We start from the raw sequence: 27,069 nt of genomic DNA, 5'->3' as shown, positions 1-27,069 counted from the left end.
CAGGTGATCCATCTGTCTCGGCCTCCCAAAGTGCTGGGACAGGTGTGAGCCACAATGAATGTTCTTAAACATGTTCCCTTAGGGACCTATATGAGAATGTCTTTGGAGTATATGGCTAAGAAAGGAATTACTGTGCTATGTGAATAATTTGGCTAAATAACGACAGATTGCTCTTCCACGTGGCTATACCAATTCACACACCCAATAACAAGGCATGAAGTTTTATAAATGCTCACATCCTCACTAACCCTTGGTAATACACAACTTGATAGTTAATTTTGTCATTCTAAAATTATAAAAGGGATAATTTCATTTAAGTCTTCATCTCCATGTTTATCAGTTATTGCAAAGATGTTTTTATGTTTGTTAATTTTAGCTTTTTTTTTTTTGTTACGGAGATTACTCCTTTATATCAGGTTGCCTTTGATTTAGTGTTAATTTCCAGCAACTCTTGGCACATTCTAGTTATGAGGTGCCAGATTTATACTTGAAAATACTTTCCTTGTATTTGTTGTTCATTTAATCCACGTAATACTTTATTTGATGCCTCAAGTCTTCCTTATTTTCTGCAGTAGTGCTATTGAAAAGTTCTGCAGATGATTCATGGTATAGCCAGGTTTGATTCATAGCTCAGAACGAATAACCAAGATAGACGTTCAGGAGTTTTGCTGCTCATATCTGAGCTGTTTTGTTCTCATCCTCCCCAAGGCCTGGTTGTCTATAAGAACAGAGCTTAGAAAGAGCTGATGGTAAATGCAGTATGACATTTATGCCAAGAGCCCTGTGGCATGCCAAGCTCGCCTTGTAATTGTTTTTCCTGTGACTGAGCCTATAGTGGATATCTGCAATAATGTACAAATATTCCACATTAATTTCTGTCATTTGTCATTATTTGGAAAGGCAGAGGGAAGAAGTTAAAGCTTTGCCTTCCCCATCAAAATAGTAAAACATGGTCTTTGATTAAGAAAAAACTACAGTTCATTTTATATGCTAGCCCAAGGTCAATATAAATTACTGTGACTTATTCTTTTGCTTCTCCTTCTCTATAGGTAAGACTAAAATCTCAGCCTCCACAACTTGCTCCAAAATCAATTGTGATACCAATGAAATTAGATCCCCAAATGGAAGCAGCTACTATGATCTGTTTAGTTCCTGCATAAGGGATGGAGATTCATCCTGGCTAGTGCATAGGCTTAGAAAGTCACCATGGTGAAATAAAAATACCCTAGACTTGCTCATAGAAAGAAGTTTCTAGGTAAGGCTCAGCCAGTTAACTACGTGTTTGTGTACATAATATTCTTAGCACATAGGAGTATGTGCAGAAAAATATTTGTTGCTTGAATGACCGAATTTGCTATATGATCTTGGTTAACTACCTGAGTCCACATTTTACCTAAACAAGGGAATTAGTCCAGATGATATCTAAAGTCTCTTCCAGTTCTGTGATCTCAATATATTGGAAAATTTCTACCAAGCTGTTACCATTTATATAGCATGGAGCAGTATATTCTCAAAGTTTTACAATATATAGTTTCCTTTTATAGGAAATAAAAATTATCTGGTGTTTTAATCTTATAGTGATGTAAATCTGCACAACCCAGTATACACTTCTGACTCTTAACAGCTCAACACACCTATGAAATTGAAAAGATACATAAAATAAGTGGAAAAAACTAGAAAAGTAAGTTAATTTCAAGTCCATAACATTTACTCAACTAGATTGTTTTGTTGAAATTAAATTACAAATGGTGGCTCTAATAATAAAGTATATGTGTTTGATCATAGGGAATATTTAGCCCAGCACCTATTTCTATTTTAACATTTTCTCCTATGTTGAATTAAATATGCTATATTTATAGAAAAATGTCTATATTCATTGGTATGTGCTATAAAATATTAATAATTTTAAGACTTGATTCGGTGAGCTAATTAATGAAACTCTGGCATAGGAAGTTCTCTAATGCCAATTTAAATTAGAAATCACTTATTCTGTACTGTTGTCTACTTACATATAAAGTTTGCTTTACTGAATACTGCATTGCGTGAGTGTATGGTACAATTGCTGCCACTATCTGGAGCAGAAAACATCTTTATTGGCAATGAACAGTTGCAAATTAATATCTACAAGCAAAGGAACTAGGTGACATGCCTGCTGTCAGTATGAACATGGTAATATCTGCTGTGGCAAAGGTTGTTTTGAGCTTACCTACCCTTACCAGTGAGAGACACGTTATGGTTCAATTCCTCCACTACTTTTCTCAAATTATTGCAAAATCTTCACTCCTACAATGTACCACAAATATTTACATTTGGTCTTCACATGGAATGAAGTTAAATGGAAAGGTAATTATTGGAGCAGAAATAGAACCAAGATTCAGTAACAAGCGGCAATGTAGATGACCCACAATATATTTACTTTGAATGTTTAATTAAAGACAAAGTCAAAACACTTCATGTAAAAAACTATGGAAACACCTGAAGGCCTCTGAGAATGTTTTCTGGGCTGGCAGGGAATTGTAGACCACAGTTTGAGAAATACTGAATTCTGAGCATAATAGGCAATAAAAATATTAAGTCTTTTTATAAGTGAGCACTCAAAATACATTTCTTCTGAGAAACTTAAAATTAGAAAACCAGTGGAAGAAGCATCAAGATTCTAAATAATCCTATTATCTATTGCTAGCTACACTCTGATTTTCTGATGGAAAATATAGCCTGCAGAAGATACAGCTAAATATTCAGCTGGGGATTTTCAAAATTGATGTAGATGAGAAACAGTGTAAATAGATAGGAACATCAGACACTTCCTCAGATTCTTGTTTGACTTATTTGCCCACTCAGTTGCTTTGGAATCAGCAGGAGAAAATACCATCTCTCCATTTTGCCTTTCTTCAGTGTGCAATGGTGATTCTAATGAGCACAACACGTTCAACAAGAAGAGAACAAGAAGGAGATACAGAAACCCCAGGGCACTGAAAATGAACTAGCTGGTTGCCCTATTCCCCTGCAAAGAGAGCTGACTATCCCACTAAAATAGTAAGGCAGAATATTTTTAAAAGTTATACATTTATGACATTTTGGAAAAGGTCACTGTTTGTCGGCATGATACTTGAACAATATAAAAGGAAAATTGTTAAGTGTACAATCCTTTCAATTATAAACAGGTAAAAATGTTAATAGGCAAACGATCAGGGCTCAACCAGCAGGCCACCCCCATTGCAGCATGTCCCTGGTCTCTATATGACAACTGAAAAGTTCCATTTAATATCAAGGAGTGGTTTTTGTTTTGTTTTGTTTTGTTTTGTTTTTGAGACAGTCTTACCCTGTTGCCCAGGCTGGAGCACAGTGACGTGATCTCGGCTCACTGCAAGTTCCACCTCCTGGGTTCAAGTAATTCTCCTGCCTCAGCCTCCCGAGCAGCTGGGATTACAGGCACCCCCCACTACGCCTGGCTAATTTTTGTATTTTTATTAGAGATGGAGTTTCTCCATGTTGGCCAGGCTGGTCTCGAACTCCTGACCTCAGATGATCTGCCTGCTTCAGCCACCCAAAGTGCTAGGATTACAGGCATGAGCCACCACCCTGACCCCAAGGAGATTTCTAAAATGGCACGCAAAGCTTTGAGACCAGTTCTCTGTAGTTTTCTCACGGGAAAAAAGTAAAACTTTCAAGAAAACTGGATTGTCAGTATCTTAAACTTAGAGTTAGGTCATGATTCTTTTTAAGATACAAACTTAGAATCAAATCATTGATTATTGTAGTTGGGAGGAACCTTAGACATGGACTGGTCATATCAATTTATTTCAAAGCTAAGCCTGACTGTAGAGTGTAGCTTAGTTGTTAAAGCGTGGAACTTTTCATCCAATAAAATTTGGGTTAGGATTTTAATGCTATGATTAATTGTAGGATGGCCAAGGTTAAAGGGACTAACTTTCCATTGCCTTTATCTATACAATATGGTTGATAGTATCTATCATATGAATGTGCCATGAAGATTAGGCCAGATACTAACATAAAGCATCTGCATATGAAAAGTACCTAAAGAATGGCTGTTAGAATTATTAATGCTTGAAGTCATGTGATGAATTACTACTCTGATAGTAGATGCCACAGAAAACATATGCTCTGCATGTTATAATGCTTATTTAACACTAACCTTTACAAACAATTGCAGAAAGACCACACCAGTGTTCTTACCCTAACTTTGATATCTCTGGTTGCAGTATGTCACTGTAAGTTCTCTCAATCTATTTCTCATAATTAAAATGTCAGAGAAGCCTACATATCCTTTTCAGTGCTTTTCTAGTGATAAATTTGTCTGAGTTCCTAAGCTGTGTATGACATGCAGCCGCTTCACTCCTTTTGTACGAGGTGAGTGGAGAGACTGCACTTGAGTTGACACAGTGCTATAACTACAATGGAAAGAATGAATTCAAGCTTAATTTTTCCATTCCCTACACGTTTTCTTTTGCTCTATAGCAGATCAGCCAATAAAAAATACTGTGTAACAATTATGATGAGCTAAGTTGATGGGTCCTGTGGGAGATCCACATTTGAAGAAGTAAAACATATGCATAAGAAGAAAATGAACTTCATTCAACCCCAGGCATAGCTTATGGCAAATACAAGCTGCTAAATTCATGTTGAGTCCTGCATATGAACAAAAGAGGAGGAGATGAAACATTAAGTGTTTTAAAGATGGATATGACTCACAAAAAAAGTAGATATCCAGCAACAGGTAAATACGTCTGTCTTTCTGCGCTGTGCTATGCCCGTGTACATGAACTATGTAGATGAACTGTACAATTCATTTACAGTCACATTATATTTTCATTTTATAGCCTCAGTCACTACAGATGTTTATGCATTCCATTATTCAAGGAGATCGAGAAGATATATGTTTGTATACAAATGAAAAATATCCAAGAATAAAGGAGATAAAAAACACAAGTAGAAAGTTGCTTTTTATTAAAAAGTTTTAAATCTTTAAACATGTGTTTCATCTTTAAATTGGTTTATATATTTAGAGAAATTCTCTACCTGAAATGCAGATTCCTTTTGTTTCTGACAATACATGCAAGAAAGATGAGCTGCGTGTCTCAAGATCAGGTGCTGAGTATGACTCGGGCCTCCACCACATGCCAGCTTGACACAATCTTATTCGAATCTTATATTGGTTTTACAATTCCATATCTGACCTCTCACCAACTCCCTGCCAAGGATGTAGCATGGTTCAATTAGACTGCTTGTTGTTGTTGTTGTTGTTTGTTCCATTCATTTAGTAAATATTATTGAATGTCTACTCGGTTCTAGGCCCGTGGAAGCTCTTTGTGGTACAATCATGAGCAAATGAGCCCCTGACTTCAAATCTTACAAACAACATATCTTGTGTAGGATATAAGGAACACAGAAAATTATGCTGCGATAATTTAGGAGCTTCTTAGAAAGTTGAGAAAATGTTCAACCTTATTTCTCCCCATGGTTTCAAAATAAGTTGTAAAATGCAATTTCACTTGCTGTCCATCAAAATGCTACTCAAGGCTAAACCTGGAATGTAACTATGGAAATGGGAAATATTCAAGAGGTAGGAAATCATAAGTGCCTAGAACTCATTGACTATGTAAACTGTGATACCCAACATACATGAACATATGTGAACCTGACAACCTCTTCCATGAGTTTAAGTTCTTACCTAAAAGAGTTGGGTCAATCCTACAGAAGTTGATATAGTTTGGCTCTGTGACCCCACTCACATCTCATCTCAAATTGTAATCCCCATAATCCCCACATGTCAAGGGAGGGACCAGGTGAGAGGTGAGTGAATCATAGGGGCAGTTTCTCCCATGCTGTTCTCGTGATAGTGAGTGAGTTCTCATGAGATCTGATGGTCTTCTAAGTAAGTGTTTGACAGTTCCTCCTTCAGAGGCTCCCTCTTGCCTGCTGCCATGTAAGATGTGCCTGCTTCCCCTTCCACCATGACTATAAATTCTCCGAAGCCTTCCCAGCCATGCAGAACTGTAAGTCAATTAAATCTCTTTTCTTTATAAATTATAGTGTCTTTATAAATTGCAGTTCTTTATGGCAGAGTAGAAAAGACTAATATAGAAGTGAAAATCTGCATTAACCAAACTAATATTAATATTTTAGAGTTATTTTTAAGAACATAAATTTTAGCATTTCTTTGTTGAATCATCTTATGTGAATACTTCTTAATACATGATGAGATTCATATTCTAGTAGGAAACCTGACCGATATTCTTCATAATCTTACTCCTGCTGTTTTTATCTAATCACTCCCCTGTCATACACCATCATTCAGCCATAGCGATGTCTCTCCTGCTCTCTGGACACATATGCTGTTTCACACAACAGTGCCTGTACATATGCTGCTACCATTTGTCAGAAATGCTCTATCATTTTCATGTACTGGGAAAATCCCTACGCGTATTTCAGAACTTCTCCAGATCGTTCTAGTCTCTCCTCTGTGCCCTTAAATATTTGCTAAGACCATCTATTAGAGCCTTTACCAATTTATCTTGTAAAACATTACCTAACCTAACTGGGTCATGAGTTTTCAAAGGATAATGTATTGTTCATTTTCGTGTCAATAGTAACTTTGTTTGAATCAAATGGAATGAAAAAATTTAAAGTCTCTCTAAACTTCAAAGAACAAATGTAGGTATATTCCAACAGCAGGAGACTTTAAAAGGGAAAATGATTCAAGAATGATGGGAGGCTCTTAAAATGAAATTCTGAAGATAGCCTAGCATATGACCTTACTAAGGAAAAAAAATGCCTCTATTTGAAGAGGCTTATGTAGTCATATAGGCTATTGTCCAATGAGTTAAGATATTAATGAGCAAGTACACAAAATGAAAAAATAACCAGAAGCAGAGATAAGATGGGAACTCAGGAGTTAGGTGATTCATTCTGGGGCACTAAATTACTCATAAAGATTTGCAATATCCACTAGACCACAGAAGATGTGTCCTGTGGTGACACTGTCACTATTCAAGGGGGCTGATTAAGTTTAGATGAGATGGATTATTCAGGCAGGAACAAGATTTTTTTTGTTTATTGCCTCCCAGTGGTATGAACTAGGATCCTATTAGGGTCTTCCGTAAAGTTCATACTCCTGCCCACATGGAGAAAGAGATTAGCAAAGGATAGACAGGATGTTAGAGCCCCAGCTGAAGGAGTTAGTGGGAGTCCCATTTCCTGTAAGGTACAAGGGTGCAAATCAGGGCCTACAGAGGTGAGTTACCGGGCCAGGAAATTATAGAGTGGGATAATTGAGAATAAGTTGTTATTGGGTACTTGCGGGTACATAGGAGTAAACAGAGAGAAAAATACCCACTAGGAATAAGAGATACCAAGCTTAAAAAGTGAGATCAATTCTCCTCTCATAGCTGGAAGTGGTGACTCTAATATATCATTGGCTCTTTTAGCTGTGTCTTGTAGCAGGGTGAGGTTATTAAGACAAAAATGGATTATAGCACTGACAATGTAACATGTCTACTATAGGCTATTCAGACCTAATATTCATTAGTAAGGGTATGTTTATAGAAATGTATTATCTAGAGCAAAATATGTGATTGACACTCCCTACTTGTGAAGCCTCTATTCTTACTTAGAATATCATGTTATGTTCTCAGCATAATCTTTAAGGTGGAAAAGGACACTAGAACATATTGAATGAAATCAATAGCTGAAATTCAATATAACATCAAACTCTGTACATAAGTACAGGGTTACTTTTTGCCAGAATTGTTATAGAACAATTTAAATGTTGACAAGGAATTAAACCTAGAATATGTGAAGTTGGAGGAATTAGTACTAATAATTTGAAGTTGGAGAAAGCTTATACTAAACCTAAAGACCTCTGCAGAGATAGAGCTGCTGAAACAAGAATAGAATGGTTTGCCTTGTACAAAATATACACTGATATAAATCATGCTCATTGGTCAAATACTTTGTTTAATACATTAATAGATGAGAAAGAAATTGTAATTCTTAACTCAGAGAAATCTATGATTTTTGGGAATCACTTCCACCAGTACAGTTGTTTAAATTGAGCCACATCAACTTTGACGGTTCAGTCACTGCAATCACATTTGCCCTAATGCCATGTTGATACAGGAGTTAAGAAGAGATCACTTAGGCAGAGAGTAAGGGTGTGGGGGTCCTCTGTAAGGCTTTTCTCTTTAATGAAAAGCAGTCCCAAATCATCGTCTAACAAAGAGCAGCCTGTAAAGTTGAGCTGAAGACATAGTCAAGCAAGATGGGAGCTTGCGTGGTGAATGCCGGCAGGAACAGAGGACTAGACATGTTCAAGATGGTGGCTCCATCTTCCTTCCCTTTGTCAGCTACCTGTACAGTAAGGAGCAGACAAGATGGTGCCAATCAACTGGAAAGCCCATTTGCAAAATAAGATTAGAGCGGGGCCACCAGCCTTCCCCTCACACTATGAAACATCATACCTGATCCAACTAATCTGTGAGCCCTACGTGAATCGGACACTGCCTCCTCAAACCGGGCTATAAAATCCAGCCCATTCACTCCCAGCCAGTCTTTTCCTCTTTGAGGCCCCCCTCTCTATTGAAAGAGCTGTTTCTCTTCTGCCTATTAAACTTCCACTCCTAAGCTCCTCCCGTGTGTCCATCACAAACTTCAGGGTATATACCCCAGACAGTGTAGCCACTTCAATATAATTAACACTTCTTTTGATCTATGTTTTTATGAAGAAACATTGAAAATGCTGTAAACCAGTAACAACCATCCTGGAAAGCTATAAGAAAAGAAATTTTATGTAATGAATGGAAAGAAGAAAATAGATCTTGAAGAAAGTTATTAGGAAATTTATCTAGTATTAAGACAGTGTGTAAAAAAATCATCTCTGAATTTCTAAAAGCACTTCTTAATTCTCATTCCATTAGCATTTATCTCAAATTTATTTCTATCAATAGATTTATCCTGAAGTATTATAGTTATCAGAGTACATTTGAAAGAAGTTTTAAGTACTCAATCCATATATGTTCTTTCAATTGTTATTAGTTATTACAGTTTTTGAAGCACTATGTGATGTGTAGTGTGGAAGTCAAAAAATGTCAGGTTTCTAACATCAAGAAGCTTACAGCTAATTAGACTAGTGTCAGGTGATTGTATGAAGCTGGGCCTCACTTTAGCTCCCCATGGAACTTGGTCCTGGGCAAAGCACTGGCTTCTTGCTCAGTGGTTTCATCATCTGTCAAGAGGGGCTTGCACTTTGCCTCAAAGTCGTGAAAATGGCATTAACTCAAACATATGTGATGTACTGAGAACTTTCATGACCATCAACAAACATCAGATTCCATCTGTTCTTTCCTGAAAACACAAGAATTGCTTGTTTTGCAACCATTTATACATTCTGTGCCAGTCAATGACATGAATGCATTCTGAATATCAATTCAGTCTTCACAATTATGCTACAAAGAAAGCCCTCTCATCACCCCATTTTACAGATAAGGATAGTGAAGCCCAGAGGTGTTAAGTATCCTTCTTAGATTCATATAAGTTGCAGAGCTGGTACTTAAAGTCAGTCAGTTTGACTTCAGAATCTATATTCTTAAACACTAAGGTATACTACTTTGGTTTACAAAGCCACGTGTTTATGAGAAGATATTCTCCCAATGTAGTCTGACTTCTGATTTTTAAGAAAAAATTTTAAGTTGCTGATTTCCTTCATTTTTAGTTTATTGTGAGAGTGATTTTGTTGTTGTTGTTGTTGATGTTGTTGTTGTTGTTGTTGTTTGAGATGGAGTTTCACTCTGGTTGCCTAGGCTGGAGTGCAATGGCGTGATCTCGGCTCACAGCAACCTCCACCTCCTGGGTTCAAGCGATTCTCCCGCCTCAGACTACCGAGTAGCTGAGATTATAGGCACACATCACCATGCCTGGCTAATTTTTGTATTTTTAGTAGAGACGGGGTTTCACCGTGTTGGCCAGGCTGGTCTTGAACTCCTGACCTCAGGTGATCTTTCTGCCTTAGCTGTCCAAAGTGCTGGGGTTACAGGCGGGAGTCACTGCACTTGGCCGAAAGTGAATTTCTTTTACATTTACATTTCACCATGCTTCCTTTGAAAATTTCTAAATTTTATTTTCCTATAAAACTAATTATCTATTGTTGCTATGCTATACATATATATTCTCCACTGATTAAAAGTAGTAAATTTTGGCTGTCATAGTCTGCAAATATGTATTTCCATTCAGTTATTCAACAAATACTTATCAAGAGTTTATTATGTGCAAAGTCTTGTGCCAAGCACTTAAGACCTAAGGAAGAGGCATTCCTTTTACCCGCTGAGGGATTAAAGTCCACCTGCAAGCACAGATATTTAAACACAGCGATGTGTTAAAGGGACTCTCTGGATTCATCCTTTGCATCTTCCTTTCCTCAGTTACCATCTGAGTGACACTGACAACATACTTAACATCTATGAGCTCCACTTCCCTTTTGTACGAAACAGAGGTGGTGGTGCTGTCTTCCTCCGGGGGTCACACAGAGGACTCGATGGGGAATCCATGTAACGTGCTTAATGAGAATGCAAACTGTGGTAAATTTTGCCTATGGACGAGGAGGCAGTGTTTCTAAGCATAAGACACGGGTAAACAAGAAAAGTGCTGTAAGTAAAGGTATAAATAAGCACCTGAGAATAAACAGACACGCAGAGTCATTATGATTACCCACACCAGAGGAAGCTTAGTGAAGGAAGTTCGTGAGTGTTGGGGCTTGTATGTTGAGCAGCTTTCATCCTCCAGAAAACCATGTCAGAAAGGGAATTCTGGCTCAAAAAGCAGTGCAATGACGATAAATGGCACGTTCAGAAGTTATCTGAACCATGGGACATTTAAAATGAGAAGAAGACAGGGCTAAACACCAAAGATATTGCAGTTTTATGTTGAGAAATAGAAACATGTGTATTCAAAGTTATGCTTATATTTGTATTAATTCCACACACTGAAGAATTAATCTCTGAGAAATAAAAATTTTTCCATTGGTAATTCCGTGAATGAATTCAAAACTGGCACATTTTCAATAATCTTTCATAATGCTGATTGTTCTTCAGTAAAGGACAGGACTGATAGAGCGATAACTTCATGGAGATTCACCGGAAGTCATAACAGACATTATTGAAATGTGTCACTGCCTGTGAGAACAACACCAATGTCACTGCAGTGGTGTAACCCCACATTTGTTCTAATGAGTGCTGGCAGTCAATACGCACCCAAAGGTTCCCACAGCTTATTCTGTGCCAAGGCCATAAACACTCAGAGGACTTGGTGCACTTCCTGACTACTTTTGATCCTAAAAGTAACAATATTACTTGAACCTCCCACAAATATTGGGTATAAGGATTTTAAAAATAATTGTATTATACTCATTTTCAGAAGAGGCTCAGGGATATTAAGTGATTTGTCCAAAGTCACATAGCTAGTAAGTGATGGAATTGGCACTCTAGTTTTGATGTTTTTTCTACTACACCACAATGCTTAAGCAGGTGCATACACACACACACACACACACACACACATACACACAAACTCACAACATGATTGAACAAAAATTAATTAATCAATGCAATAAGCAAAGCTTTGAAAGTCAGTAACCCCCAAGGGTAATTCACTAATAATGCCATAAATTCTTATCCCACTGCTCTCAGTTACTGAATCTATAAAATGTGGTTTATTTTAGCCAAACTGTAACCCATAATATTGTCTGTGATAGAGTGAGAGACATTTCAATTTTCTACATTTCTTCAGAACATACTCTGAAATATAAGAAAAGATCAGTGATAATTTAGAAGAATACTAGTTTATAATGCATACAACTTGGCAAGTTCATTTTATCAGCTTCACTGAGGTATAATTGACCAACAATGAGAGCTCCCAATTTCAATGTGCAATTTGATGAATTTTACAAAGGTTCATAGCCATTGAACCAGCACTGAAATCGTGACATTGAGCTTTTCCATCACCCCACAGTCCCTGTAATGGTTCATATTAAGTGTCATGGTTGGATTGAAGGATGCAAAGTATTGTTCCTGGGTATGTTTGTGAGGGTGTCGCCAAAGGAGTTTAACATTTGAGTGAGTGGACTGGGAGAGGCAGACCCACCCTCCATCTGAGTGAGCACCACCCAATCAGCTGCCAGAATAAAGGCAGAAATGGAAAGAGCAGACTTGCTGAGTCTTGTGGCCTCCATCTTTCTCCAGTGCTGGATGGTTCCTGCCCTCGAACATCAGACTCCAAGTTCTTCAGCTTCAGGACTCTTGGACTCACACCAGTAGTTTGCCAGGGGCTCTCCTGTCTTTGGCCACAGACTGAAGGCTGAACTGTCAGTTTCCCTACTTTTGAGGTTTTGAAACTCGGACTGGCTTCCTTGCTCCTCAGCTTACAGACGGCCTATTGTGGGACTTCGCCTTGTAATCCCATGAGTCAATTCTCCTACTAAACTTCCCTTCATATATTCATCTATCCTCTTAGTTCCATCCCTTTAGAGAACCCTGGCTAATACAGTCCCTTCTTGTCACTTTGCAGTCAATGCCTTCCCCCACTCCTTGCCCTTTGGGGACCACTGTTTTGCTTTCTCTCTCTGCAGTTTTGCCTTTCCTAGAACAACATGTAAATAGAACCATAGAGTAAATAGTCTTTTTTGTCTAGACAATTAATAATATTTGAATATTTATTAAATTTAGGACCCAAAAAGGAGCAAATTCTCAGGGTCGTATTTAACAGAATCGGTAACTTCACTACTGTACCGCCAACCAAGAAGCAGTACACCCAGTGATTATATCGTTTTTTGAGTACATTTTCAATGTTTTCTAAAAACATAACCTTAAAAAGTCATTTTCCTATAGCTCTGGAAGTTCATGATGAAGGAACACTGAGAATAGAAAACACTGTGGATTTTGGCAAAACCTCATCTAACTGTTGAGATGATACAAGCATTTGTTATACACTTTAATGCAGAAGAAGCCAAAGGTGGTTGATGTGTATAAAGAATAAAGAACATTTTGCTCTTGTTTGAGAAATCATAGGAACATTGTATTATATAAATACCTATAAGGTCATCCAATTCTTCCACATACTGACATGTAATTAATTGTTATTTAAAATTTGTTCCATCTGTGCCTCAAAAACCTTTGTTTTACCAAGTATTTGGTTTTTATTTGCTATCATGTGTTTCATTTGTGGCTTGAGTTGTCTATTCATAATTGAACCCACATCGATTTTATGATATTCTGCCTTGGGCTGTGAGCATAAACATGAAGGGGGTCCTTAAGGTGGAGGCCAGAGAAACCAGAAAAGGTTATGTTGAGAAAAGGGACTCATGAGGGAACAGATTCAGAAAAAAGGGTGGATTTTCTCTGTGCCTAAGTCCACCCCTCTCCTCAGCAAAGGACAACCCAAAATATCTGTATTCACTGCCCTTGTCATAAATCTAGAGTTTCTGATTGCAAACTTCAGTTTCCTTTCAGACCCTAGGAATTCGGGGAAAGAAGAGGCTGAGAGAGGGGAAATCACAACTTCAGGATTTACCGGGCTACTCAGTGGACAATGGAGTCGCTAAAATGAAGCTGTTCCTCTAGTGGATCTGAGTTTTATGAGGCCTCTTTGTGTTTGAGACCTTGCCCTTCTTGCTCTTCTGTTTTGGGTATATTTCTTAAACTCTTAGTTAATTTATGCACTCACACTAACCTCTGGGAAGTTTGAACAGGCAATATGTGATTCCTGCCCTACTGGGCCTCCCATGGAAAGAAAACACAAAAATAACTCCAACTGTAGTGCTGGTTTATAAAGATCATAACAGAGACATGTACAATCATACGAATAAGAAGAGTGGGCTCCTCAACATTCTCTGTGTGGACTAAAAGGTCATCCAGGCTAGATATGGCATTTGAACTGAGATTCAGAAGAAAGACATGGCAGGCAGGAGACATGACCTTATGCGAGCAGAGAGAAAAAGTTTTATCCTGCGTTTAGAGGGGAAAGTGAGAAATTCACTTCACCATTCTAACCTTCCCAAACATTAACAAATTACACTTTCATTACATTCCAAAGCTTAAAGATAGGAGATGGTTAAAAATGATTCTGCCCATGCACCTAGAAAAAGAAACAAATTCTCAACCTATTTAATATTATTACCAACCCCTTTATTATCTCTAGTTAAATGTTCTTTAATTGACATTGACCTCTATTTCGTGAAACCCGGAGAATATTAAGTCCATCAACACACTTGGGAGACAGCAGAAATCAAGGCGCCTTCTCCATTTTGCTAGCGCTGGCCCTGCTGAGGGACCTCTCTTGGGTGCCCTTTTCCTCAACATTTCCCTCTGCTTCATTTTCATTCACCCTCTCATCCCACATCCCACAGTCTGCCACTGACATCAGTTCCTCTTGCTTTTGTTCCCTAATGAGGTCCAGGTCTGTCTGTCTTTGAGTTTTCTGTTCCATCTACCTAATATTAACATGCTGTGGGAGGTAGGATTCTGACTAAGGACCATTCATGATTAGGCTAAAAATTGCCTTCTGACATTTTCCCTAACCATCTTTTTAACATAAAATGTCATTAAAATATAGCTGAACTCTGCCTCGCTCTCTTATAGCTTGGAATGGAAGCTAAGCTCACACATGTCCCCAGATATTTTTAATTTCAAGGATAAATTCTGGTTAAAATAATTGAAAACTAAGTGTAAGATGAACAGAAAAAGAATTATAGCACCTAGAATGGTAATAAGGCAAAACAAGCTTCTTGGGGACACACCATCAGCATCATCCATGGAGATTTGTGGAGTACTATCTGCATCTTTACATTGTGGCAAAGATACGGATATAAAATTAGGCTCCTGGACTTGAAGAAATTGCAACCAAAGCTAGAAACAAGATACGATAATATGAACCTTAATCATGAAGTATGTAAAAACAATTAACATCAATGGTGTACATATGAGTCATTGCTTAATTAAAATTGTTGTAGTTCTCTGTAAAAGAAAAAAAGTCACTTTAGGCTGACATGAAAATGCATTAAATTATTACACCCTTCCCTAAAATCTACATTATCAAATGCACAACTTGCTTGTTCCTTGAAGTCACTGTCATTTTAGTTTTTCAGTTCATAATGTTATTTTCTCCAGCCATGGTTGTGTAGGAGATGAGAGGGAAGCTAACATTTATTAAGACCTTCCTTTATGTCTGGTATTGTGTTCATAGTAACCAGATGTCTTTTAAAATTCAAGTTATTTCTTTGTATTTATTTATTTTTTAATTGACAGATAAAATCGCATGTATTTATGTTGTACAAGACATCTTCAACTGTATATACATTGTGGAATAGTTAAATCTAGCTAATTAACGAATGCATTTGTTCACATAGTTATTATTTTTGCAGTGAGAAGACAATATCCACAGGATGGGGAGATGTCAGTTAAACGATATATAATTGAAGTTAGACAGGAGGAATAAGTTCAAGAGATCTATTCTACAGCATGGTGACTAGAGTTAATGATGATATGTCATATTATTAAAAAATAAAACTCAAGTTAAATTGACTTCAAACCCATCTCAATTCCTAAAAAGTTCTATTCACAATCCCACTAGAAATTGACAAATATCACTTGAATTATACGGAGGACTAAATAAAGCATTTTGTAATGTTTGATTATGACATAAGGTAGCTATTCCATTTCAATTCCCATTGTTTATTCCAGTGAAAATAAAGCCAACAAGCAAACAAAACTCGTCAAAGAAAGCTAAACTGACAAACTATCCAGCAAAAAAAAACCCTAAACAAGCAAATCAAACCATGTCAAAAGTTGTAAAAAAAAAAAAAAAAAAAGAGGGGAAGAGGGGAAGGGAGATATATGTATGACAATTTTTTATCTCTGTACGTTATTAGGGGCTTTCACTCAGAGATCTGCAAAGTTGAGTGGACATTAATTTAGTGAAACAAAATTCTAGTAATACAAACCATTTAAAATTTCCATGAATTTTACTGTAATGAGATTTTTGCTACTTTTTTGAAGCTATGCTTTTTTAGTTAGAACAAGTAAATGTCTAACATTTGAATATTAGAGAAATTGCAGTTTTTATTTGAAAATTGTCATACAATGTACAAACACATACATACACTCTTATACAGATAAGGATTTGCATGCAGAGTCACAGTCCCCTAAAATAATGACTTTTTAAACAGCAGGATTCTGCTACTGTTCAAAACCTCCCGATTGAGTTTAATTATTTATGTAAATATATTCTAATAAAATGTTGATAATATTTCAATGCATAATAAAATATACATACATATATATCCTATCAAATTTCCTTTTTGTGTCCTCATTTTGCAAAATCTCTAATTACACGGTTATGATGAAAATTTTCACATAATTTGCATTTTATTGACAGTGATGCCAACTTGATAATTTTTCTTAAGTCTTAAGAAAGACTTGTCTTAAGTTCTTTTATATTTTCTTAATTTTAGTTGGTAGAATGCTTATTCTGTTGAAATAATAGCAACTTGAATTTTCAATCCCTTAAAGCAATGCTAGATTTGTAACTGTCTTATAAATTTTGTTTTATGCTCATTGTAATAGGAATATATATAACAAATTATTATTATTGCAGAAGTTATTTCAAGATTTTTTAAATCATTTAAGTGGTTTTTATCATTGAATGGTGGTTTTTACCATCTCTTAAAGCAAGACATAAACCCATACAGTATCTTAAAACATTCTGCTTTTGGCCTTTTTAGTGTTAACACCATTATTATAGGCTTGCCATCAGCAATTTCTGAAAATTGCTCTTGAAAATTAAAAGTTATATTTTTCAGTTTTTCACTAAAGTCAAAACCTGTACATTTTACAAGTATAAAAAGTATGACCATGAAGATGGTTCCACTCTCCTGGGTGTAAATGAGGTACTAACAAAATGTTCAATGAAATCAGAGAAGCCGGAGAAGGTTCTGGTATCACATTCTGGCATTTTTCCTATTAATGAAATGATACACGGTCTTGGGGATCTGGTTTTAACCTAGAAAGTTCAATAATCCAACTTTCTCTCCTCTAGGGGAAAAATATCAGACTAACACACTTTTTAAACTTCTGAATTATATTTTTATTATTATGTAATGATGTGATTTTGTTTTTACCAAATAAACCAAACAAAAATAAATTATAAAATGGATTATTGTCAATAAACTTTCTGTATTCCCCCCGCCCCCACCCCTACCTCTCTCTTCTCTTTCTTGCTCTCTCATCTGTACATTTTTGTCCTGTGTTACTAGAATTTGGCTTGGGAACCTGCCTCTCTTTTGGCTCCGCAGGGAGTTCAGTCTGTATGTCCTGGCCAGGTGCTCTCCCATGCGGACTAGTCTGGGATAGAAAGTCTATTTTCTTCTCCAAGGTCCTCCATTCTGGTCACAAACGGTCTCTGCTTTTGTGTTCTAAACCAGGAATGGCAGGGTCATGTTTTGCATCCTATGCATCCTGCCGAGGGCTCTGTCTACTGTCTCTGAGCAACGCCCTTTCATTCTAAACCATCGAAGTTCTCTTAGATGACTGTGTGGTCCAAGGGGTCGGGGTCTTTTTGGCAATGTCTGGAACAGCTAATGGGACATTTTAAAGCCCTTTTGATAGGAAAAATCATCTCATGTTCACAGAAAAGCCAAAAGTGGGCCAGCTATTTGCAGGACAGCATTGCCACTCCTTGTGTCATGGCAGTAACTCTGGGGTAAGTCAGAGTCAGAATGCTATTCACACCTAGCACTGTGTAGGTCACACACATGCAGTGCACTGGGCTTGTCACTGCTAATAACCATTGTGGCAACACAATTGTTGTTAATATATGAATATTCCACTATTGTTCTCTTTACTTGTCCACCAACGAGGGCCTGACTGGCCTTGCTGGCTGAGTGTGTTTCTTTCCTTACACTGCCTGGTCAGAGCTCTGCCACTTGGGTTTTGCATTGAAGGAGGAAAGTTGGGTTTGGGAAAGAACTTCAGAGATTTTGAATTGAGAAACAGCAGAAAAGTAGCAGAAGGAGAGAAAAACAAGTAAGAAAATAAGAAGGATTTTTAGAAATATTGCTTGAGCCATATTTGGTTATGAGCCATAACCTAGTACATCCATGGTTTTTGGAAACTATTTTGAAATTACTCTTTGATGCTGTATGGTTCTCCTTTGTTCATATTTGAGGCTAAGCCATAAATTTAAACATATAGTTCAACAGAAAAACATGGATAATAGTAATACAAATAGTTTACATTTATGCTGTGCTAGGAAATCTTTTAAATGTTTTGGAAAAGAGGAGTGAATTTAAATCTTATGGCAACCTTAGGGTAAGTTTTATTTTATTCTCACTCACAGATTCAGAAACAGGCTCTGGAACTTATTTTCCTTAAGGTCACTCAATAAATACACATCCTTGCAAGCCTCAACACCAGTTGGTCTGACCCCAGACTTGAGGCTCCTGAAAAGACTCACACTGCCTGGTGACCTTTGACATTCAGCCAGGTTCCATATTGCTTTCTCACTCTGGAAGAAAATGCCAAATAATGTAACCAGATTCTTTTGGGTTTTCTGTCAAATGAAGAATAAACCTTTGTGAAAATTAATTCATCCAAAAGGATGATTGGTACCCTTGAATACATTGTATTTTTATTCTAGGAATAGACTGTTTTTACATCAAAACCCACTATTTTAAGCTGAAATGTTGTCACCTTAAAAAAAAAAAGATATATTGGAGTCTTAACCCTCAGTACTTCAAAATGTGACCTTATTTGGAAATAAGGTATTTATTGAGGTGATCAAATTAAGATGAGGTCAGTAGGGTGGGCCCTAGTACAATATTATATAAAAAAGGGAAATTTGGACACAGACACAAATGCAGGGAGATGACCTAAAGACATTGAGGGAGAAGATGGCCATCTACAAGCTAAGGAAAGATCCCTTCCTCACGGCCCTTGCCAATACCTTGGTTGTAGATGTCCAGCCTCCAGAACTGTGAGACAATAACTTTCTGTGGTATAAGCCACCCAGTTTGTGGTACTTTGTTGCAGTAGCCCTAACCGACTAAGACGTCTACCTTATTCTCCCCTTTTACTGTCCTCTCTTTCTCTTGTTCAAGACTTCAATACCCTGTCTGCAACTCACACTCCCATGAAAGGAGCAAGATCATCCTAGAATTTTATTTACCCCAAGGCTTTTGATATGCTTGTGTCCCAACCTGGGGTTTTACTTTATGAAATAAAGACAGCTCATTACTTGTGTCAAGAAGCAAATTTCAAATGTTGTGATTAGAAATAAAAACATTTTAAACAGAGAGATTAGTAAGCCTAATCAAGTCATACCATCATTTAGCTGCTTGCCTTTCTTACATTCCATATGTAGGCTACATAAATTACTAAATATAAAGAAATCTAGATAAGGTTGTATAGTCAGAGAAATATATTAAAGATGCAGCATTGTCTGATTCTCCAGTTTCCTTCGTCTATCACTATGGCAACCAAGAAGGTGTTGGGTTGAGACGGCGCAAGCACGCTACCAAAGCATCCTAGATTGTGGTGTCATTTAATGGAAGATAATCATGCTGGTGATTTGCCTTGGTATCGAGCAGATTTTATGTAATCAAGAAATCAACTTGTGTTAGGTTAAGTAACTGATATTGGGAAGTTTTACCCCAGCAAAGCCTAGTTCATCTTCTCTCTCATTGATAGTCTAAATTCGATGAATACAAGTAATTCGCAGCTTCTATCTTCATCTACAACCATTTTACCCTCCTCCTATATCAAACAATTAGGGTTCTGCATCCTCACATATCTATATCCATTTTGTTCCCATTATCTTGTTCTCGGAAACTCTTCTAAAACTTCATTTATGCAGACTCTCTCCCAAGCCTCAGATGTGGCCTCACATGGCCAGCAATGTGTTCCTGAAACCTAAAATCAGCCAAGTGCTGTTCGTCTGATATTCATGTCACATGAACAGGTCACCAGTTGAGAAAAAAGAATTCAATATTAAATTATCTCCTCCATTAGACAACAAGCTTTACATGTCGTTTCAGATTTTTGCAATATGTGATTATAATATGTGAAGGGGGAATCTTTGGGCTACCCTGTATCTAGATGCATTAAAAAAATCCCCCAAATTGTGACTTTTTTGTCTTCTACTTTTAATTTGTGTCCTCAGAGCACCTTGCATAGTTCCAGTGGAAAATGAGCACTTTATATATATTAGTAGACTTGACTTGAAAAATGAGCTTTGTTATAATAGGGTTGTATTATATAAATTATTAAATTTTTAGTCAAATCCTGGGATAGAGAAAAAGGCTTAATTCACCTTAGAAAGGGCACACAGCCCTTGATAATGACAAGATTAAAGGCCTATTAATATTGCAGGAAAAGTATGACCATTAACACTTATCTATTATGCCTCCTATTGTTAATGCTGTGTCACTTTAGGATTCAATGTGTTGGCTCTATGAAATCCAGTTTTCACTTATTGTATGTTTCTTGGTTTGATGTCTATTGGAAATTAATAAAAACAAATTTGGAGCTTTGGGGTACACAAAAGTGGAAGAAATGGTTTCTTCTCTGAAACAGTATCAACTCATAGAGAAAGAATGAGGATAAACTAGTGAGCACCCTTAAAAGTGTGCTTGAGGGACAAAACCTGAGACAAAGAATGAAACACAAATTTCACTTACGAGAAATAGTCCAATAGAGAAAAAATGTTTCTTAAAAAGAGATATCTAAAATAATAATAATCATGAGTAAAATAATACCTGACATCCTAAAAGTAGTAGATGTTAGAAAACAAAATCACTAAAGCAGACGACCTACATGGAAGCATATGTGATTCTTGTGTTGTCTAGTATTTCATGTAACAGAATACTATCTGCTTTCTTGTAAGTAAATAAAATATAATTTCTAGGGCTGAAAATTCATGTGCGGAGAATCCAGTATGAGAATATAACTTTATCTAGAATAGAGTGATAATTAGATTATTAACCAGGCACAGGAATTTTTTCACTATGGATGTCTCCCTCTCTATAATTTCTGCTCACCTTGTACTTCAAAAACACATCTTTCTTAAAGCTGACAATTAGTAAACTCCATACTTTAATGTACACTTCAAATTAGGTCTCACATAAGCTTGGAAAAATCTGGACCCATATTTTGACACTTGCATATATTACAGTGGGTTGGTTTGAAATATTACCACAATCAAGAGAAAAGAGCAGTGCCCAGCATGCTGGCTATAAATTGCTAATTTAGTAAAAGCCATTATCATTCCTTCTCAAAGAGTTCTCTGTGTGTGGCCCTGAACTAAGTGCTCTATATGTGTGATCCCAGACAGACTTCTTATATGACTTCTGTAGTAGCCCCATAGTCAGGTCTCCATATGGTTAAAGAGAATCAGCAAATTAGCCAGGCCAGGATAGAACAACTCTTTGAAGAATCACAGAGAGAACTATATAGGAATAAACACTAAACTAACTCAAATCTTAACATATAAATAACCAATGCATATTATATACAATCATGAATAAAATTAACATTTTGAAGTAGTATCTAAACTATATAAATATTTCAGATGCATTATTGCTAATTTAATTTCACTCTAATACTTCAATAAGGAACATTCACTAAAAATAACTACCCCACGATGTTTTGTTGACCAGTTTTCCCAGGCATGACTCCAGTCTTTGTTCAGATAGTCTCTGATTGACCTGTTATGGAAACATAACAGGTCTGTGGAAAAATGGTCTTCCACGAAACCAGTCTCTGATGCCAAAAAGGTTGGGGACAGCTGTATTAAAAGCATGAATGTTCACTGCAGCATTGTATATTAGCAATAATTTTTTAAATGTGCATTAAAAGAGTGCCAGTTAAATAATCTAGAGCACATCCATAAAGTCATACACTCTGTAACTACTATAAAGAATAAAGTAGATTTTTACCTGCTACTATAGAAATAGCTTCCATATGTTGTTACTGTAAGGATTGTGATTTAGAACAGTATGCAAGGTAAATTCCTCCTTGTGTATTTTTATGCATATGTGTAAATGAATGAATTGAAAATTTCTGGAAAGAAATATAACAAATTATTATCTCTGGGAAATGGCATTGGAGTTTTCAGGCATAGAAAGGAGATTTTAATCTTGTTTATCCTTGATTTAGAAACCACTATGTAAATATTTTGAATTTATGCCAAAACACAAGCAAGTTAAATTTTTAAAAAATTGATTAACAGTCAAACAAAAGTTATAGTAGGAGAATAGTCAGTAACTAAGTAAAGCAAAACAAATACCAAAATGACATATATACATGTTAAGAAAAATAGCACAAGAAGAACAGTTTTTCAATAAAGAATGATGAGAACTTAGAAGAAGTGGAAAAACATGAAGCCTTCTTGGATCCTCATTTCACATTATACCAAAATAGATTCTAGACAAATTCCAGACACAACTAAGCAAAACACTAACCTATTAATTAAACCAAAAATAATTTGAAGAAAATATAAATAAGTCCATGATAAAATTCTTGGTGATGGATCCAATAAACTTCAAAGTAGTTCAAAAAGAAATGCCAAAGGAAATTGATCTATTTGAGAACAAACTGCTGAGTTTATGTTTGGATATTTCTGATAGAACCCACTAAGCTAATCACAAAGGTAATTTACAATGAGAGTTGCCGGGAATGTCTTCTCTTTGCTTCCTAGCATAGCTAGCTACCTGTCCTTCAAGAAACCGCTACATGCAGGTGGTTGGGGCAGGGCTGAGCCAGCTCAGCTGCAGGGGTGGAATAAAGGAGAGCTGATTGCCTTATAGCAGCCAATGAAGCCCATTTTCTGGTCACACTGATTGGTTTAGGGAATATCCAGTAACCAAAGGAGGACAATGAGGTATGAGATGTTTGCTGAGGTTTTCTAAGAAAAAGAAGTTTCCTCCATTTTTCAAAGAAGATTCTGAGAGAGAACTCCACTCTTCTTTTGAACTATGTGATGTAAGAATTGAGGTCTGGGACTGTTAAAGCCATTTTTCTGTGATATCAGGAAGGGCTGGAAGGAAGAGTGGTAGGAGCCGGTGTCACACCCACAGGGCTAGAATGAAACCACTAGAGCGTGTAGCAGAGGGAAGAGTCAGAATGCAATGTGGCCCCAGATACACTGTTTGAGTTGGGACCTAAAGGGCCAGGATACACTGAGTTGGGATGTAAAGGCTCCTCTAATGTCAGACTTTTAGTTACAAAACACATTAAATTAACTTTGTTGTTTAAAACAACTTAAATGTGTTTTCCATAATTTGCAACACAAAACATTTCAAATGATGCATATTTAAATAGATGTTTTCTCAAGGCAATGTTTTGGATTTCAAAGAGGGTTTTGCAGTCATCCACAGACAGCCCAAAAAATATGAAACCCCACAGTTATACAACAGGAAGAAATTCCTCACTTTATAAATAATTCACGATGGGACTCCACTGAATATAATCCACCCTAATGCACTGAAAATGGAAACTGACTTATAAACAATTTATATTCTTCCAATGTGGAAGCAATAGCCTTCATCTCTTAGGATTTTGCAGTTTGTAAAGCTGTTTTATATGCATTATCTCATTTGACCTAGGAAACCAAAAGAAGCTCACATTGGCCAGGACCCCAGGAGTATGCTGGTAGAAAGAGTTGACATCCATTTAATCCATCTGACATTGATATTGATTTACTTTGCAGTCTTCCATACTTGTGCCGGTGCCATACTTACCAAATAACTGTACCTCACCATTCACATGTTGCCTCCTGTCTTACAAAGCAAACCCACAACGTGTTTGTTCGATGGTCACTGGTTCAGTAGCCCCACTGCCAAGTGAGAAACTCTTGGGCTTGTTGGGAGACAGACGGAGCTTGAAACTGCCCACAGTTACTAAGTATATAACATTTGGAAAAGATATTAAAATACTCTGAGTCTCTGATTTATCATATGAGAGTGGGAATAATACACACCCACCTCACAGATTTTTAAGTACCAAGCAGGATAATTCCCTTCACACTTTTTATTCTTCCTTTGACTGATTTTATCTCTTTCAATTCTTCTTTCATAAAAATATGCAAATATTTCTACTTTTTAAATTTATAAATTTAATGGTTTCATTCCCATGCTTAAAATCTTTCAATGATTCCTTATTCCTCAAGCATGCAGTCTGATCCCCATATCAGGACTTTCACGATTACCCATGATCTGGCCAGGACACCTTCTCACTTGTCACTTGGCCACCTCTTCCCACCAGACTCATGTGCCCCAGTGTATGGATCCCACCTAAGACGGCCTTAATGATCCCCTCAGCATGATCAAACTTTAGTCCTGACCCTTTTTTTGGAGGAATTACTTTAGAAAATCTGTAAATTATTTCTCTTTTCTTCTGTGATGTATGTAAACTTTTTAAAATGCCTCTTGCAAATTATTACCATCCAGAGCTATCTTTTTCAAGGATCTAGGAGCCCCCTTTTAGAAACATAAACATCAAGGAAGATGATGGCCCTGTCTCCCAGTGCCTCCCTAGGGTAGGAGCCCAACTTAGGGGGTGCCTTGCTCCAAGTTGTAAAACAACCTCCTTTCACCAAGATATGAGAAACTTTGCTTTTCCTTTGGGTGAAGCTAATTAGCCAACCCAAACAGCCTGTATTCTCTCTCACCCAGTTCTTAAAGATTCTTATGTTCTTCCTTTCAGTGGAGCTAAATTCAGACTGAGTCTGGTCTCTTTCCCCTAAGAGAGCTTTGAATAAAGTCTTCCTTGCCTGTTCACCCTTGTCTGATGCAATTCTTGTTTTGACAATCCTCAGTGCAACATGTGATTATGCCCATGCCTGGCTTGACCATTTGTTTTTTCAACTTGGAACAATTTTCTCTCTCTTATCCACAACAATTTATGCATTCTTACATCAAAGGATTAACATCTTGTTAAGTGTGTTCCTTGCTTGGACTAGGGACTTCTTGAAGGCAGGAAATATTTTATTCAAATTTTGGTTCTAGGGATTAACCCAATGTTAGGTACTTAGTGTACTAAGTGTACTCCCCACAAATGCTTGGTGTCTGTCAACCAGAACAAGCAACATTGCATTTAGCTCCCCATTCAACTGAGCGTGAGCAAATAAATTAGAGCAAAAATAAAGAAATAAATAAGCTGGAGGTCAGAAGGAAAATCCCATAAGCAAACCAGGAACAAAATGTTAGCACTGCTGCTCAGCAAAGATGATAAGAAAATTTGAACATTATGCTTTCTTCCAGAAAATAAACTCCCCTGTGCAAGAGAAGTGGTGGCAAAAAACAAGAAGTTATCTCTAAATCTCCAAAAAGGTAGTTCTTTTCAAATAAACTGAAAATATCTCTTTGATATTTCCAGGTAGGTTAAAACTGAAACTCTTTTTCTAAGTGTAGTTTAAATATTAATAAGACAGAAGTTGGGGCTGGGCATAGTGTCTCACACCTGTAATCCCAGCATTTGGGGAGGCCAAGGTGGGAGGATCACTTGAGCCCAGGAGTTTGAGAACAGCCTGGGCAACATGGTGAAACCCTGTCTCTACAAAAAATACAAAAATTAGCTGGGCATGGTGGCACATACCTGTGGTCCCAGCTACTCGGGAGGTTGAGGTGGGAGAATTGTTTGAGCCAGGGAGGTCAAGGCTGCAGTGAGCCATGGTTGCACCCCTGTACTTCAGCCTGGGCAACAGAGCAAGATGCTGCCTCTTTTTTTATAAGTGTTGAAACATCACACTTATAAAATCAATAAGATGAAGAAAAAAAGAGGAACAAGGGAAAAGAATACCAAACATATCAGGCACTTAAATTTTCTAGAAACTGTTCTAAACAATCCTAATGTAGTCCTAAAGTGGATGCTTTTAACACCGAGGGAGGAGGCGAAGTAACTTGCCCCAGTTTGGTCAGCTAGTAAGCAGCACAGCCAGGATTCAAAACTAGATGGTCTGACTAAAAGCCTACGATCTTGCACATTACATGATAATGAAACAACACAGTTACTTGCGAATGAATTCAGAAATTGTAATGCAAATGATATTGCTAGTGTTAAAGACCAATTGACCAGCTGGATGTACATTTATATACTGTAATGAGCTTCATAGAAAATAATCACTGATTTTGACCACACACAACCCAAGATTTTGGGTAGAGCATTGTGTAAAACTTTTTCACCAATATTTGGGAAACATAGATGCTCAAAGTAAAACAAAAGCTGAGCGCATGTAAAATAATCCAAAATTGTCACACTTCATTTTCATGAGCCCTAAAAAAACTCTCAGAGCAGAATAAAGTGAATATGGATGCCCATTATTTTTCTGCACAAACTACTTGTAATTTGTAGCAAAAGCATTTTCAGATTAAGCAAACCAGAATTTTTTCTTCCAGTTGGATATAAGTACCTAGAATGTTATATTAACAGCAAAGAAAAATCAAATTTTTACAAGAAAAGGGCAGTCTGCTTGGATAGACTCTATCCTGTTTGGAGAATGATAAAATCCTCAGAGGAAATAATTGCATTGCTGCAAGGAGCTCCAGCAACTAAAATTGTGTGGTGCCTTGATATTAAATTACTAAGAGGTCCCGCTGGTCACTGTTTGTTAACTTACATTGAGCCAGAAAGGAACTGGCAGTCAAAAAGTGTTTTCAGAGGAAAATCAAAGATACTCATTTAGAATTTTAATTTAAAAAAATGCAGAAATAGCTTTAAGGGAAAATTCTTAAATTAACTTTAATTTGATTTATTTCATTTATTTTATTTTATTTTACTTTACTTTTTTAAAAAGGAAGATGGGAAAGCAGCTTAGATGGGAAATAAATTAATTTTATCCTGTATTAGAGACTTCACATGGATATTAACTATGACCTTTTGAATGCACATGAGCTATATATATTTTGGAATGAGAAGTAGCTAAGAAATTAAAAGCCAAAAGTAATAGTGGGAAAAGATAAGCTGAACCACATCCAAGCACTTAAAAATGTTGGCTTGAGGCATGTACCAGTAA

Source organism: Mandrillus leucophaeus, unplaced genomic scaffold (genome assembly GCF_000951045.1).
Source record: "Mandrillus leucophaeus isolate KB7577 unplaced genomic scaffold, Mleu.le_1.0 Scaffold750, whole genome shotgun sequence".
Taxonomy (NCBI): domain Eukaryota; kingdom Metazoa; phylum Chordata; class Mammalia; order Primates; family Cercopithecidae; genus Mandrillus; species Mandrillus leucophaeus.
Note: the sequence above shows the minus strand (reverse complement) of the source record.